We start from the raw sequence: 13,960 nt of genomic DNA on the forward strand, positions 1-13,960 counted from the left end.
CAATATTATAAATCAGCTATACATCAATTAAAAAGAAAAAAGAAAGTGGAACAGACCTGAAAGTCAGGAGGCAGGGTAGCAATCTCAGACAATAAGACCTAAACACAGGCAGAGAAAGCAGAAAAGGACACAAAGCTATATTCAAAAAATCAGAATGTTAGTTAGTTATAAAAAAAATCTTCCAAAACATGTACTCATGAATATTCATTCTCCAAATGAGGAAACAGAGGCCCAAAGAGGTGAAGTCACTTTCCCAAGACCGCACAATGAATTAGAGCAGAACTGGGAACAGAGCCCGGATATGTCGATTATACAAATGTTACAAGTAACAGAAATTCTGACAGTGGCCTGAGTAAAGAGTTAATTTTTCTCTTGCAAGAGAAGTCCAGAGGAACATACAGAATCCAGGGCTCATCTGCTCCAGTTATCCAGGACCTGAACTCTTCCTGTTCTTCATGCCAGTTTCATCCTCATGGTCTCAAGATGGCTGCTGCACCTCCAGGCACGGGATCCAAGTTCCAGACAGGAAGAAGACAGAGGGATTAAAATTCTTCTCGTTTCACGGTTTTGCCCTATTTGGGAAGCAAAATCCTTCCCAGAGATTTCTGCTTACCTCTCCTTGAGCGGAACTGAGTCATATGGCCACCACCAGCTCTAAAGGAGCCTGGCAATTTGAGAACTTCACTATCTGGTCTCTGTGGTACAGAATGAGAAAGCAAAAGAGAGTTGGAACGGGTGTGAGTGAGACTAACTAGAGTATTTGTCTGACACCAGGTCCAGACTCTTGGTATTTTATACTGACAGGGCTGGGGTAGGGAGGAAACAAGGCCACGCACATTTATCTGGGCCGGAGCCAGGGAAGATGGCCACCTCCTCCTCAGATATTGGTAAGATTTCATGAAAGACTTAGGACCTTAGGAAGTGTTCAAAAGAAGGGAGTAGTGTGTGAAATTTAGAAAATGAAGGAACAGATCAACAACAAGGATTTATTGTATAGCACAGGAAACTATATTCAATATATTGTAACAAACTATAATGGAAAAGTATCCAGAAAAAGAATATACATATATAAATGAGAAAATAAATATATACAGAGGATCAGTGTCTGGTGGATGAGGGGAAAGGAAGCAATGTGATACACGCCACAGCAAACTAACAATTACCAGGCACTTATTACTATGTGCTAAGCACTATTTCCAGCTCCAGGCTTGGGAAGTGTCTTGCAAGTAGAATATAGAAGATCAGATTAAGGGAATGGATGGGAGTCAGGAAAATGTCCTTGGAATGAGGGTAAGAAAACAAAACAGAAAACCAAAAGAAAGGAAGTTAATCTTGGGAGGACAGCTCGCAAGAGGGCTTGAGAGCAAGGCATGAAATCTTGGACGGGCTCCACCAGAAATAAAAGCAAACATTCTCCCCTGGCATCAACTGCAAAGAAGATGCCCCAGCATACTAGGTTCACTTCTGGGTGGGTCCTTTAGAAAGATGTAGAGGCCAGAAAAAAAAAAAAAAGAAAAGAAAATTACAATGATGATAAAGCTCCTTGGGGCAAGCACTTGTGGTAGAGAGATGTGAGTTCCCATCCTGGTTCCCCACCTCTTGGATTTAACTCTTCTGAACCTGTCTGAGGGTAGTGACCTTTATGCTTCCCTAGGATGGGAGGTAAATTAAGACTCTCTTGGATGTCCCTGGAGATTCAGTGGTTGAGAATCCACCTGCCAATGCAGGGGACACAGTTTCAATCCCTGGTCCAGAAAGATCCCACATGCCACAGGGCAACTATGCCTAGGCACCACAACTACTGTGCCCACGCTGTAGAGCCCGCGCTCCCCAACAACAGAAGCCACTGCAGTGAGACGCCGACACACCACAACTAGAGAGTAGCATCCACTCCCTGCAACTAGAGAAAGCCCTTGTGCAGCAATGAAGATCCAGTATAGCCAAAAATAAACAAATAAATAAATTTTTTAAAGACTCAGTTGCAAGTGACAGAAAACCCAGGTCCAAGTGACTTAAGCAAAGAAAGGGAATTTATTGGCACACATAACTAAAATATCCTGGGGCAGGGCTGGCTTCAGGCTCAACGGGATCCAGGGGTTCAAACAATGAAGACTCTGTCGCCTGGCTCTGCTCTGTCTTTGTTGGCTCTTAGTTCAGGCTGTCAGCCAGCCCAGGCTTATAGCCTATCTTTTTGGTAACCCCAGTAGAAAGCATGATTCTCTTTTCCACTAGAAACAGCAAGTTCTGAAACTGTCTCTCTGGGACCCACTCTGGTCACACCCCCACCTCTGAACCAATCACTGTGGCCATAGTGGGGTGAGGGGGCAGGTTCACACGCTCCTTTCATCCCACCTCTGTAGGCAGAAGACAGGGTCAGTCTCCTCCCACATAGCACCTGGGCTCAGTCAGAAAGCAGTGGTTCCCCCAGACAAAGTGTGGGTCCTGAATCTAGAAGGGGACCAAATGTTGAGCAAAGCTCAAGCTATCTACCACATCTGAGGAGCGGCCAACAAAGCCATAAACGCCAAAACCTCCCAATCAATCAAAACCTGCCATTTCCCTGGATCCTGTCTTGAGGATGCGAACCCTACCTCCTTCCTGCCTTGTCAAAGAAATTGCCAGAATGTCTGAGCTGAAAAGGTCCTTTGAAATCATCTCCCCCCACACACCAGGGTGCAGAGGCGGGAAGGCCTGCCTAAGCATGCAGAGCTAGATCAGCTGCAGAATGGACTAGAAAAGACCTACAAAAATTCAGCCAAGCATTCTTTCGCTTCCTCCTGCAGCCTCTCTGGGAATGGTGTATAAAGGACAAAACAAAACCCTGGAGAATGTCACCAGAAATGGGAACAGGCCTGGCCAGCATACTGTGATAGCTCAATGAAGAATTTCTAAAAAAAAAGAAGAATTTCTTGGTGGGTTGGGGGTGGGGGATTCTCAAAAACTGAATGGTGCCAGGCTGCATAAAGGGCCAGGGCCAGGTTGCCTGCAGCCCTCAGCCCTGGATTGGAGACAGTGTGGCTAGGGACTGAGATGGTGGCATGGCATTTTTCCATGACAGGCTGATATGGGCTGCAGAGGGCAGGTCCAGGGCTGAAGAACCCCTTAGGGACAATCATGCAACAAACACCAATGAAAAAAGTTGGCTGAAGTTGCTCTGAGAAACCACACACCTTCTCTCTGATCCCAACAGCGTGTCTTATCAGCAGCACCTCAAACTCTAACCTGCTCCCCACAATGCGATAAGCCTCCCCCAGCTCCCTGAGGAGGTCAAGTGTCCCCTTCATGTTTTTACCAAAAGGAGAACTGTGGCCCCCTCGCCTGGGGGCTACAGCTCCAGCCCTGCTAGGCCTTTGATCTTTCTCTTTACCACCAACATCCAGGCCTGACAGTGCCACTTCTCAGAAACTTGGGGACACACTTAGGAAGCTTATCTGGGCAACATAGCCATGTCAGGGGGGTAGATTTCAGATGGATATGCTGGAATGTTCTTTATTACACGCTGCCTTCTTCTCTCCTAGTCTGTTTTTTTTTTCCAAAACAGGACTCAAGTGGGAACACCAAATGGCCTTAGACCCTAAGGAATTTCAAAGGATTATCATGATTACTTAAGCAAGGGTTTTCTGAAATTCCCAGCCAAGCAGGAGAGAGGATGAAACTTTTAGTTATACCCTTCCAGTGGTTGGTTAGATAAGTGTGAGGCCTGAGCAAACAGACAAACCAGGAGCAACATTTCTCCCATTAACTCTTTCAAGGCCTAGAAAGCACAGGCTGAAGGCCTCCCCGTGTCCCCTGAGGCCCTGGCACTCTGTAATTTACCAAGACAAGCCTTGGTTCCCTAAATAGAAGTCCAGGATCCAATCCTTTCTTTGCTTTTACTCCTCCCAGGTCCCCCTAAACACTACAGCTCCAGCCCTGCCAGGCCATGGCATTCTTCCAGGTACAAAGCAGTCCCTTGGAGAAGGAAAGCCCTCATTTCCCAGGGGGTGAACAGCTATCTCTGGACTGGGTCCTAGGAACGCCCAACGTTACCTCGTTCCCTCCTCAGCCACCGCACAGCTGGGCAGAGACGGTCAGAGAGGCCTCCCAGCTAGTGGGCATGAAGAACATCCCAGCTGCCAGTCACTGGGGCCGCAGAACCAGATAGAAAAGCTCAAAGTGGTGGCTGTTTGGCACATGCCTCACCTGGGTTGGAGGAGCACCTGAGAGGGAATCTCAGGCCACATACACGGCCAGAAGCTTTTGTTGGGAAAAGAAAACTGCAGGAAGCAATACCGAGGTGAGAGCTGGCCGGTGTACAGGCATGCTGGCATAGAGCAGGGAGCCCCACTGTCAGAGCCTAAAGGCCAGGGGTCTCTGCTTTCACAATTGCCCCTCGAATTTGCAAACAAGAAAAAAATCCTACAAAAAGTGAGGCGAATCTGTATGAACCGGAGGGTTCAGGATCCAGATTCCAGGCCTGCCTGGGTCTGGGGGCCCCTGGATGCTCTGTGAAGAGAGACTCAACACTTGAAAATAAAAAGAAATGAATTTTTAAATTTTTTTATTTTTAATAGATGCTTTTGAATTCTGGAAACAACCCCTAAATCCTGTGAATGCATCAGGACAGAAAGAAGCATTGTTTCCCAGAAATTTGCAACACCCCCTCCCCCATGGGCCTTGACAATCTTGGATCCCCCAAAAGGGGAGAGTTTATCAGCCCCTCTGCAGGCTTCCTATGAATAGGCACACCCCAAATCAGCCCTCAGCCGCCACAGACAACCTCCTGCCCTGGGAGAGGGCCGAGAGGCGCCTCAAGTCCCACGGCCGGGAGCCCCCAGAACCCGCCGCCGCCCCCGCGCCATTTCCAGTCCTACGGGCGAGGGGGGTCAATGTCGTTCAAGTAATTTCTCTGCGAACACAAGATGGCAGCCTTAAATAAATGCAACCCTGCGCAGCTTTTAATCTTACACATCATTAAATTCCTAATTTACACATTATGTTTTCGTGGGCCAACCCATAACTCATTAGTGTTGAACTCACGAGGTATAAAGACCAACGCAGGACGGGCGCCAGGGCGCCGTCACCTGCCTGGGTTAACAGTCCCTGCCCGGGGTGGGGGTGGTGGGGGACAGGGAGGAAGCTCGAGAGGGACGCCTGGGAGCCCGCCGGGCCGAGGCTGGGGCGCGGGCGAGCCCTGGGTGCCAGGCCCTGCGCCGCAGGACGCGATCGCAGCACTGCAGCCGAGAAAAGTGGTGGGGCCGGCTTCCTCTCCTCTCTACTGGGGCTCGTGCACGCGCGCGCGCGCTCACACACACACACAAACCACAAACACACCGCACGCACACCCGCACACTCACACACCCGGGTGGCCGCGCAGGCCTCCTTGGCAGACATCTTCCTGTGGGAGGATTGCAAACGAGCCGTGAAAGCCAGAAACTACACGGGTTACAAACTCTGGAATCCCTAGCCGGCCCGGGCCCCCTTCTCCCACCTCCGACCCGGCCCCCTCTGCTCGGCGCGGGGCCAGGAACCCACCAAAGGGCAAAGCGCATCCGCCGGCCACGCGGAGAGATCCGGGGGCGCGGAGAGTGCCTAGAGTCCCTTTGCCCCTCGACCAGGGGACAGGCGGCCCAGTGTGCGCAGCCGAGCTCGATATCGCCGAGCAGGGGTGGCCCAGGGAGACCCCCGAGGCGCGCGGGCTTCTGGGCTCGTCCGGGCCGAGGGTGGGGTGGAGGGTCTTGTAAGTCACCCGCCACCCGAGGATGGCCGCCCTGCCCCCCTCCAAGGGAAAGCCGCTCTCGGGTGACCGATATCACCCGGGCGCAGCTGACTGCCCCAGGCCCGGGCCAGAGCACACCCTAAGAGGGAGGCCGGTGCCTGGAAGGGCCTGGAGGCCAAAGGAAGTGGCCCGCGCGCAAAAGGAAGGACCCAGGCGGGGATGCCGAGGACGGCTGTCCAGGCGACGAGGGCCAGCACGCGCCTCGCCCTGCGCGGAGCCGGCCAAGCCCTGGAGGAGCTCTAAGCCTTCCCAGCCAAAAGCCAGCTTCGCGCCGGCGGCGGAGTGGGAGGGAGGAGGCCCGGCGCGCGCCCCGCCCTCGCCGCCCGCGGTCACAGGGGCAATTACACTCCTCGCTGCAGACGGTTACCAGCTCGCCAGCGCATCCCTCTCCCGGCTCCCCTCGCCTCCCCTCCCCTCCTGTGCCGAACTGCTGGCTCCATCTTAGCGAGCGCGGCCGGGAAGCGCGGCTGAGGCCAGCTGCCTCTGGGGACGTCGCGAGGCTGCTCGCACGTCGCGCGCCCCCCAGGTCGCCGGGGAGAGGCCTCCGCACCGCGCAATGTGTCCCACTCGCGCCACTGCCCCGTAAGGGGTTGTCGCGGTCCCTTGAGGACCCCCTCTCCACGCGCTGCAAGACCCTTGCGGCCGCGCTTTACCCCGCAACCCTGCCCCCAGCCAGTGCAGCCACCCTACCGCTCCAAATCCCAGGCGCGCCTCGGTTTTCCATATCTCTTACCCCGTCCAGCCCGTGTGCTACCCAAATGCCTACTGGATGCCTAGACCACTCCGAGACCTTTGCGCTGCTAGGCCTCCCTCTGCACGCCAAACGCCCCTGCCCACTCCTCCCCGCTACCGCTTATAACTGTTCTGAAAGGTGTCTTTGAAGCTGTGAATGAAAACGCAAGTTTTGAATTAAGGGCTTCATTTCCAAGTAACAGCGTGATTTGAGGCAAGTTTATTAATCTGTTTCCTCATCTGCAAAATGGGAGGAACGATGCCTCCGTAAATGCGCGACCGCGAGTTTTAAATAAGATAGACGTGTATATAAACTGCTTGGCACAAAGAGTCCTGGTGGTTAGCATTAGCATTACCATATGGCCAGAACTGTAGCGGCATTAAAAAGTGAGGTGGTCTTTTTCCGATTAGGAGTGAACCCCCGCGGAGCCCAGGGACCCAACTCTCAAACCGTGGTGAGGCCGAGCCACCGGCTAGGCCTGAAGGGAAGGCCGAGGAGTCGAGGGGCAGCCAAGCGAGCGAATCATTCAGCCTTCCGCGTTTGCAAATGAATAGGGCTCTGTCTATGGCTTCCGCCATTCCCGCGCCAGGTCTGCAACGCCTGAGGCTTAAACCTGGCGCGGCGGTAAATTTAGCCTGAAGGCAGCGCCTCCTAAGGGGCGGGGAGGTCTCCTTGGAGGAAGGAAAGGGAACTGGGTAAGAAAATGGAGTTGCCTCTGGGAAGAAAAACCAGGGAGAGAAAACCTTCTGGGCCGCTGGCGGACCACTGACAAAAAGAAATCGGACGCAAAAGAAAGGCTCCCCCAGAAATTGGGCCACCGTGGGAGCCGTGAGACAGACTTCCCATCTGGGAAGGGCTGCCTACGGGTAATTGGGTTTGCTCGAGTTGCCTCTATAATTAATAAGTGATTTGACTTGGAGATTGGAAATAGTCGTTGAAAGGAAGCCACGAGCGTAGGGGTGCGTGGCCCCCAAGCCTCTCTCCGAAATGCAGTGACCGCGGAAGAGGACGGTTTAAGGACCACGAGGAATGCGATAATATTGGCATCTAACCTTCTAGTGTTTGAGTAATTCGTTGCTTAGCTACTTTGGATAGGCCATTATTTTGCAAACTGGAAACATTTGCAAGTGGTGATATTTTGCTCCTGCCTGACGCAGGGGCTGCAAACCTACCCCAGCTCTGCTGAACTCTTCGAAATATATATGCATAAATTGTTCCTAATGAGACCATCTGTTTTTTATGGCCCCTCTGGAAGCAGGAGGAACCCGAAGACTGCTCTGTCTTGCAGAAATCTGTGACCAGGCAGGCCCGGGAAATAAATAGGGAAGATTAGAAGAGTGTGCGTGATTTAATATGCGGACAGGGGATTCGGTAGTCGAGGGGGTTCCCATTTGGGGGGGCCTGTGGGCTGCTTGGGGCTTGAAGGTTCCAGCCTGTGGGCCTCCTAGAAGGCCCAGGCACTGTGCGGGTTTTCACAGCACACACAAACCTCGCTTTTCCATGCCTGGAACATCGCCAGAAGCACCACGCAAAACCACCCCGAGGCCCAGGGCACCTACCCTGTGGTGGGTGGCCCCCAGCGTCGCCCTCTACCCAGGGCCTCCAAACCTGCAGAAGTGAAGGGAGCCGCGCCTGGGGCTCAGAGCCTAAGAACGCGCCGCGCTCCCTCCACCCCCACTCTCTGGAGGGAGCGCCGCGCTCACCAGGGCCGGTCCCAGAAGCTGAGCTTTTCTGCCCGGCGTGCGTCTGGCAGGCCCAGCGGCGCGGCCTGAGCCCACACCTCGGGTGGCAGGGCAAACACTTTTCACATTATCCGGTGGCTGTTAATTGGGGCAGCGCAAAAGACGCCGAGCCTACCCTCTTTGTGGCGGGGGGGCGGGGGGGGGTCAGGAGTGGGCAATGGGGGCTGCTTAATAATAGAGGGGCTGCCCTGGGGAGCCTCAGATATCGGTAACCCCCATGATTAATTCATAACTCTCCACTGCGCCTGGCACCGTCTCGGCTCTTTAATCGGTTCTGAATGTCAGCGAGGCTTCCCCGACAGGCTGAGCGCAGCCTTTTGAATGTGTTGAAAGTCGCTGCGCGCACACCAGGAGACAAAGTTGCCATCTGCTCCGGGGACCACGGCAACTGGGCGCTGGGAGGGGCCTTTCTCCCGCGGCTCCGGCTGCCCCGGGCGGCCTCCTCTTCCCGGTCGGCCCCAATCCTGCCCCAAAGCCAACATCCCCGCCCCCACCCAGGGCGCACTCCTGATGGGAAACTCCGGCTCGCCAAGAAGTACAGTGCTGCGCCGGGGCGCGCGGGGAGCCTCGCGGTCACCCAGATTCAGGCCTATGCTAATAAGATTATGAACCAGAGTTGTTTGTGTGCGCGGACGTGGAAGGGGGGCCGATAAAGTGTGGAGCTGGGGATGACTTAGAGGGAGGAGGGGAAGCCCCGGGAGAACAAAGCTCCGGGCCGTCGGCCTCCAAAGAGTCGCCGAAGTGACCGCCACTAGCTCGTGCACGGGCGGAAGCGGGAGGGGAGGAGGGGAAGCCAGGCCTGAAGCGCCCTCGCGGGTTTAGGGAACGCGGAGAGGGCACGGGGGGCAGGTGGGGGAAGGCTGAACCCGTAGCTAAACGTTTAGCCCTTCGGCTATTTTTTAAGGACACGGATCTCAGGAAGGGGGGAGGGGGCTATCGCGCCCTAGAGAGGTAGGCGGAAGAAGCCCTATCCCCCTTCTCTCCCTCCCCCTCTCCCGCAGCCAGCAGAGGGGGTGCGGTGACCCACCTTCCCGCTCGGGACCTGGGAGGGGACGGAACCGCTGGGGGTGGGGGGCTGCCGACCAGAGCCGGCCGGGGCGTCTCGTGGCTGCGGGCCTGGGCTTCCGCACCCCCGGGCTCTGCGCGTCGCCGCTTGCGGCGGCGCCTAGCCTCCCAACTGTAATTCCACACTCCCGCGAGCGCTAGGGCTGCGGAATCGTTTGAGGGAGTTGGAACTGCATCAGATGAGCACGCCGGGAGGTGAGGTCGGGTAGAAAATAGACAAAACTTTGAGTTGTGCGCCGCTGCCCCCCCACCACCACACACACACATCCACACATAATTTCCCTTCCCCCTTCACAGCCGCCACCTCCCCCACCCTCTCGATTCTTCAAGGTTTGCAGCCCAGTCCTGTCATATGGTTTTGTTTCTGTGCTGCTGCTTTTTTTCAGACACGAAAATTGGACACGTGGAGAATTAGCCCGGCTGGAGAAGCGCTGGGTGCAGACTCAAACAATGGTTTCCAGCAGCCAGACTAAGGCAGCACGTTTCCCCACCTCACCCCGCAATGACAGCGGCCTCGGGTACAGTGGGTCCACTCCCCCCCACTGCCGGCTCCCTCCCCCAGAGCCTGGGAAAGGACCAGAGGGGGCTGCACTTTCTGCTGCCCCTTCCTCAGAGCACATCCCTGGGTGAGCCTGGACTGCCGGGTCTGAGATCATTGTACCTGAGGCCTTTGGGGACTTCCAAGTAAAGGGCCTGCTGTTTTTCCCTGGGAGATGCCACCCCCAAATAATGTGTAAAGCCCAAGCAAGCTCCAGGCTCCCTATCCTTTGGCAGTTCTACCCTCCCCAGGCTGTACTTTGCTAAGATGCTTGGACACCGCCCCCCACCCCCATCTGATAAGCCAGTCTCCAGGTGGCTGGGCCTCTTAGGGGCTGCTTCCTTTAGCAATTTTCTTTTCCAGGGGCCCCATCTTCCACTGCAGCCCCAACCTTGGCCCTCAGCCTCTCTGTGAGCCCCCCTCCACTGCCTAATGCCATACACTGACAGTAGCCTCAGCTTCCCCACCACCAAAGGCTCAATGAACGGCCTGTGTGTGTAAACACGCGCACGCGCACACACACATATACACACACACACATATCACACAGAAGCTCTTGGCCTCCCGGAGCTGGTTTCCTCTTACAGGCTCCCGTCAGAGCTGCTGGGGCTGTGGCAACGCCTGCGGCTCCCTGTGCAACCCTGGGTCTCCCTGCAACGCTGAGAGCTGTGACTCTGCCTTCACGTCCCTTCCTGCAAAGGTCAAGCCATCTCCTTCTCTCATGTGACCCCAGTTCAGTTCAAGGCTACGGAGCTCCAACACTGCCCCTTGAAAATGGGAATGGGGTGGGCATGGGTGCAGGGCAGAGGTCAGCCCCCCAAGCCAACGGGCAGGGACCAAAGGGATTCTGGAAGAGCAGCACTGCAAACAAACCCCAGAGAGCCCCTAAGGTTTCGCAGGCAGAGACTCGAGAGAGGGAGAGAAAACCAGGCTAAGGCTGTTTGGGCCTTGACTCCTGAGCAGTCCAGGGCTACACTAGGGGAAGATCAGGAGAAGAGGCCCGGGTGTCCTGTGCCTTCCTAGAAGCTGCAGTCAGCCTACCCTTCTTCACTCCAAGCAGAAATGAGGAGCAAGCCAGTGGGCCAAGACTGCGAATTCAGTGGCCATGAGAGATCAAGTCAGCTGTGTCGTCCTCCCCCACCCCCACCCCAGGCACGCAGAGACTCCAGAGAGGCCTTTCTGCCACCACAACCCAAGAGAGGCTACTGAGCTCTGCAAGCTGCAGGAGGGAACGACTGCAACACCTCGCTGTGGAGAAAAATGAGAGGAAATGCCAGTAAACCTACTTCCTCTGAAGAGCGCCACCCCCAGTTTTCTCTGAACTGCACCTTAAAAGTCAGGAGAGAGAACTCGTTAACCTTGGTTTGGTTGAACATTGCCAGCTTCCAGTCAACCGTAGGCCCCCCAAAGGTTTTGTAAAATGTTTCACCTAGCTCAGACAATTTCCTGCAGCCCCCTAACCGGACCACCCCACTTACTGAGCAGCTGCCAAAAGAGCAGGCTTGACTAAGGGCTGGCAACCAGAGGCCTTCTAGCCGCCTGGCTGGCCTGTACCCTCCACTCAGCAGTCTGGACAAGGCCCGCCCCAGAATCCAGAGAGAAACCGAGTCCTGGATAACCCGAGAAGTGCAAAAAAAACCGGAAGGAAGCAGCCCAGGAGAAAGAGTTAAAGACGCTCTTCTTAGCCGGTGTGTGCTGTCCGTGTGAATTTCTACCCTTCCCCCCACCAAGTCTCTACAATAGGCATGCGGATGTCTCACGTATCTGGGGTGCTATGCATTTTGAAGGGCAGCATTGTGGGAGGGGTGACCCCCTGTGTAAAGCTACCACCCCCCCCCCCCCGCCCAGCGCCCTCCACTTCCACTGGTTCACCGTTTTCCTCCGCATCAACTCACTAGGGAACAGAGCAAGCGGGAGTGAGAACCTTCGACTGTGCTGAGCCTCAACCCCTTTCCAAACGTGAGGCTCACGGGGAGAACTCCTGCTCTGCCCAGTTTCCACTCCCGCCTCCAGAATAACGAGCCGAAAACATGTGTACTGTAAATAAAGCCTGTCTAAATAAAGCACTCGGGTGAAGGCTGCCGAGAAAACACTCGGCATCGCTCTGTGTTCGGAGCGTGAGTCAGCTTCCCAGCTCCCGGGGAACAATGGGGACCTTGCCAAGGGTCCTCTTCTGTCGATCCCCAACGGCCCCCAGGCCCAATTAGGTGGCGGAGACGCCGGCCCCTGGGGAACCTTCGGCCTCGAGGTTTGGGAGGGGGAGGGGCGCTCCCGGCGGCCGAAGGCTGGGGTCCAGCCCCAGGATTAGCGCGCCGGGAATCCTTTTACCCGCAGCTGCCGCGGAGGGGTTGAGGGTTAAACAAACACGGAGCAGAGGAGCGAGCCTGGGGCGGTGTGGGGCTGCGGCCGGGAGACAGGAGGGTAGAAGATGCTGGGGAGCTCGCTAGGGAGCCTCCCCGAGCAGGGTGGGGGAAGACGTCCCCTCCCAGTTCCCAAGCCCGGCTCTCGCCCACTCCACTGGCCGCCTCTCCTCCGCGGCCTCCCCAGTCTCAGCGGAAACGATCGTAGTAGCTGCCAGAGTCACCCCACTCCTTTGAGTCCCCATAGGCCCATACACGTACACTGCCGCCCTCCCCCCCTCCACACACACACACGTGTGCCGAGGACTTGAGGTCCGACCCCAGACTTCGCAGCGTGGGCGCCAAGGCCGAATGAAACGGCACCCCTTTGATGGAGGGCAGTGTTGGGACCCGTGGTGGCCTCTGCCCTACGTCTTCTACCTCGTCCTCCGGGCTCCGTCGCGGACCTGCGCACCACCCAGGAGGGTTCCGACTGGAGCGCTAGCCTTAGTTCTGGCGTGGGCCGGTGGTTTCCCCGCGCCTCGTGACTTTGAGGGTCAGCGATCCGCCCGGCAGGCCCGCGGTTTCCGGAGTGGCGCGGCCAGCCCTTCCTCCCCGTCTCTCCGGCCAAGGCCGCCCTGGACCGCCCAGCCTCGTCGCGCTCAGCCGCCGGCTCCCGGCCCCGAGCCGGGACCCGGGGGTGAAAGCAGCGAGGACCTCACCCACGCCCTGCAGACACGCGTCCTGCCGGGGCCGGTGTTGGCGCTCTAAGCTGCCTGCGATTGCCAAATCGTCCCTGGACGGGGGGGGGGGGGGGGGGGGGGGGGCGAGGCTTTGGGAATGGGGTTTGAGCTGGAGAAGGCGAGGAAAACAAGTGAAACGGGAGGGGCGGGGTGGGGTGACGGCTCGTAAATCACCCAGCCCTACCCTCGGGCCACAACGCCGAGGCACCCCAGGCCCACAGGGGATGGAGGGTCACTCGGCCACTTCTGGCCGACCTCTGAGCTCTCCTGGAGCCAGCGCCCCACCCTGGGCTCAGGCTAGGACCAGCTCCCTGCCCGGATCGTAAACCACCCGCCCGATTCGGCGGGAAGCCACCCTTGGACGCAGCGCGCATCCGCCCAAGGGGAAGTTTATTTATAGCTTGTAAACGTAAAGGAAACCAGACCGCGCTGGCTCGCCGCGCTCGGGCTCCTACGCTCCCCACCTGCCCACCAGGGAGGGCGCGGCGGGAGGCGAATGGGACGTCTCGGTTCTTTCCCTGCCCCCATCCCCACCCCCGCTCCGCTCCGGGGGGAGAAGGTTAAGGTCCTAAGAGGCTGGCAAGTCTTAAGTTCCCCTCGGGGAGCCTGCCCAGTGCCCTGCAGGCCGGAGAGGGTGGAGATCAGGGCCCAGGCACCGGCCTGGTGAGAGTGGGGGCTGCCGAACTGTCCCACTTGGCACGCACTGGCGGGCAGGCGCGTCTGTTCGCGCAGGATTCCGCAGCTCCCGCTCCGGGCCTGGGGAAGTCCTGGAGAGCCCGGGATGGGGGCGCTCCGGGAGCCTCTCGTAGGAAGGCGGGACGCTTCCTCGGATCCTCCCGAGCACGTGTTCTCAGCAGAGCAGGCAAGCGCTGCGCGCCTGGGGCTGCGATTCCCTGGTGACAGCGGCTTAGAGTGCTCCCTCCCCAGCCCCCAGCCCCGCCGTCGCCGCCTCTCCCGGGGAGCTCCAGGCTCCCGGGTGCGCTCGGGGCAGGCCCGAGGAACCGGAGAAAAGGAAAAGTGCCGGGGAGGAGATTAGGGAGAG

This window comes from Ovis canadensis, chromosome X (assembly GCF_042477335.2).
Source record: "Ovis canadensis isolate MfBH-ARS-UI-01 breed Bighorn chromosome X, ARS-UI_OviCan_v2, whole genome shotgun sequence".
In the NCBI taxonomy this organism is placed as follows: domain Eukaryota; kingdom Metazoa; phylum Chordata; class Mammalia; order Artiodactyla; family Bovidae; genus Ovis; species Ovis canadensis.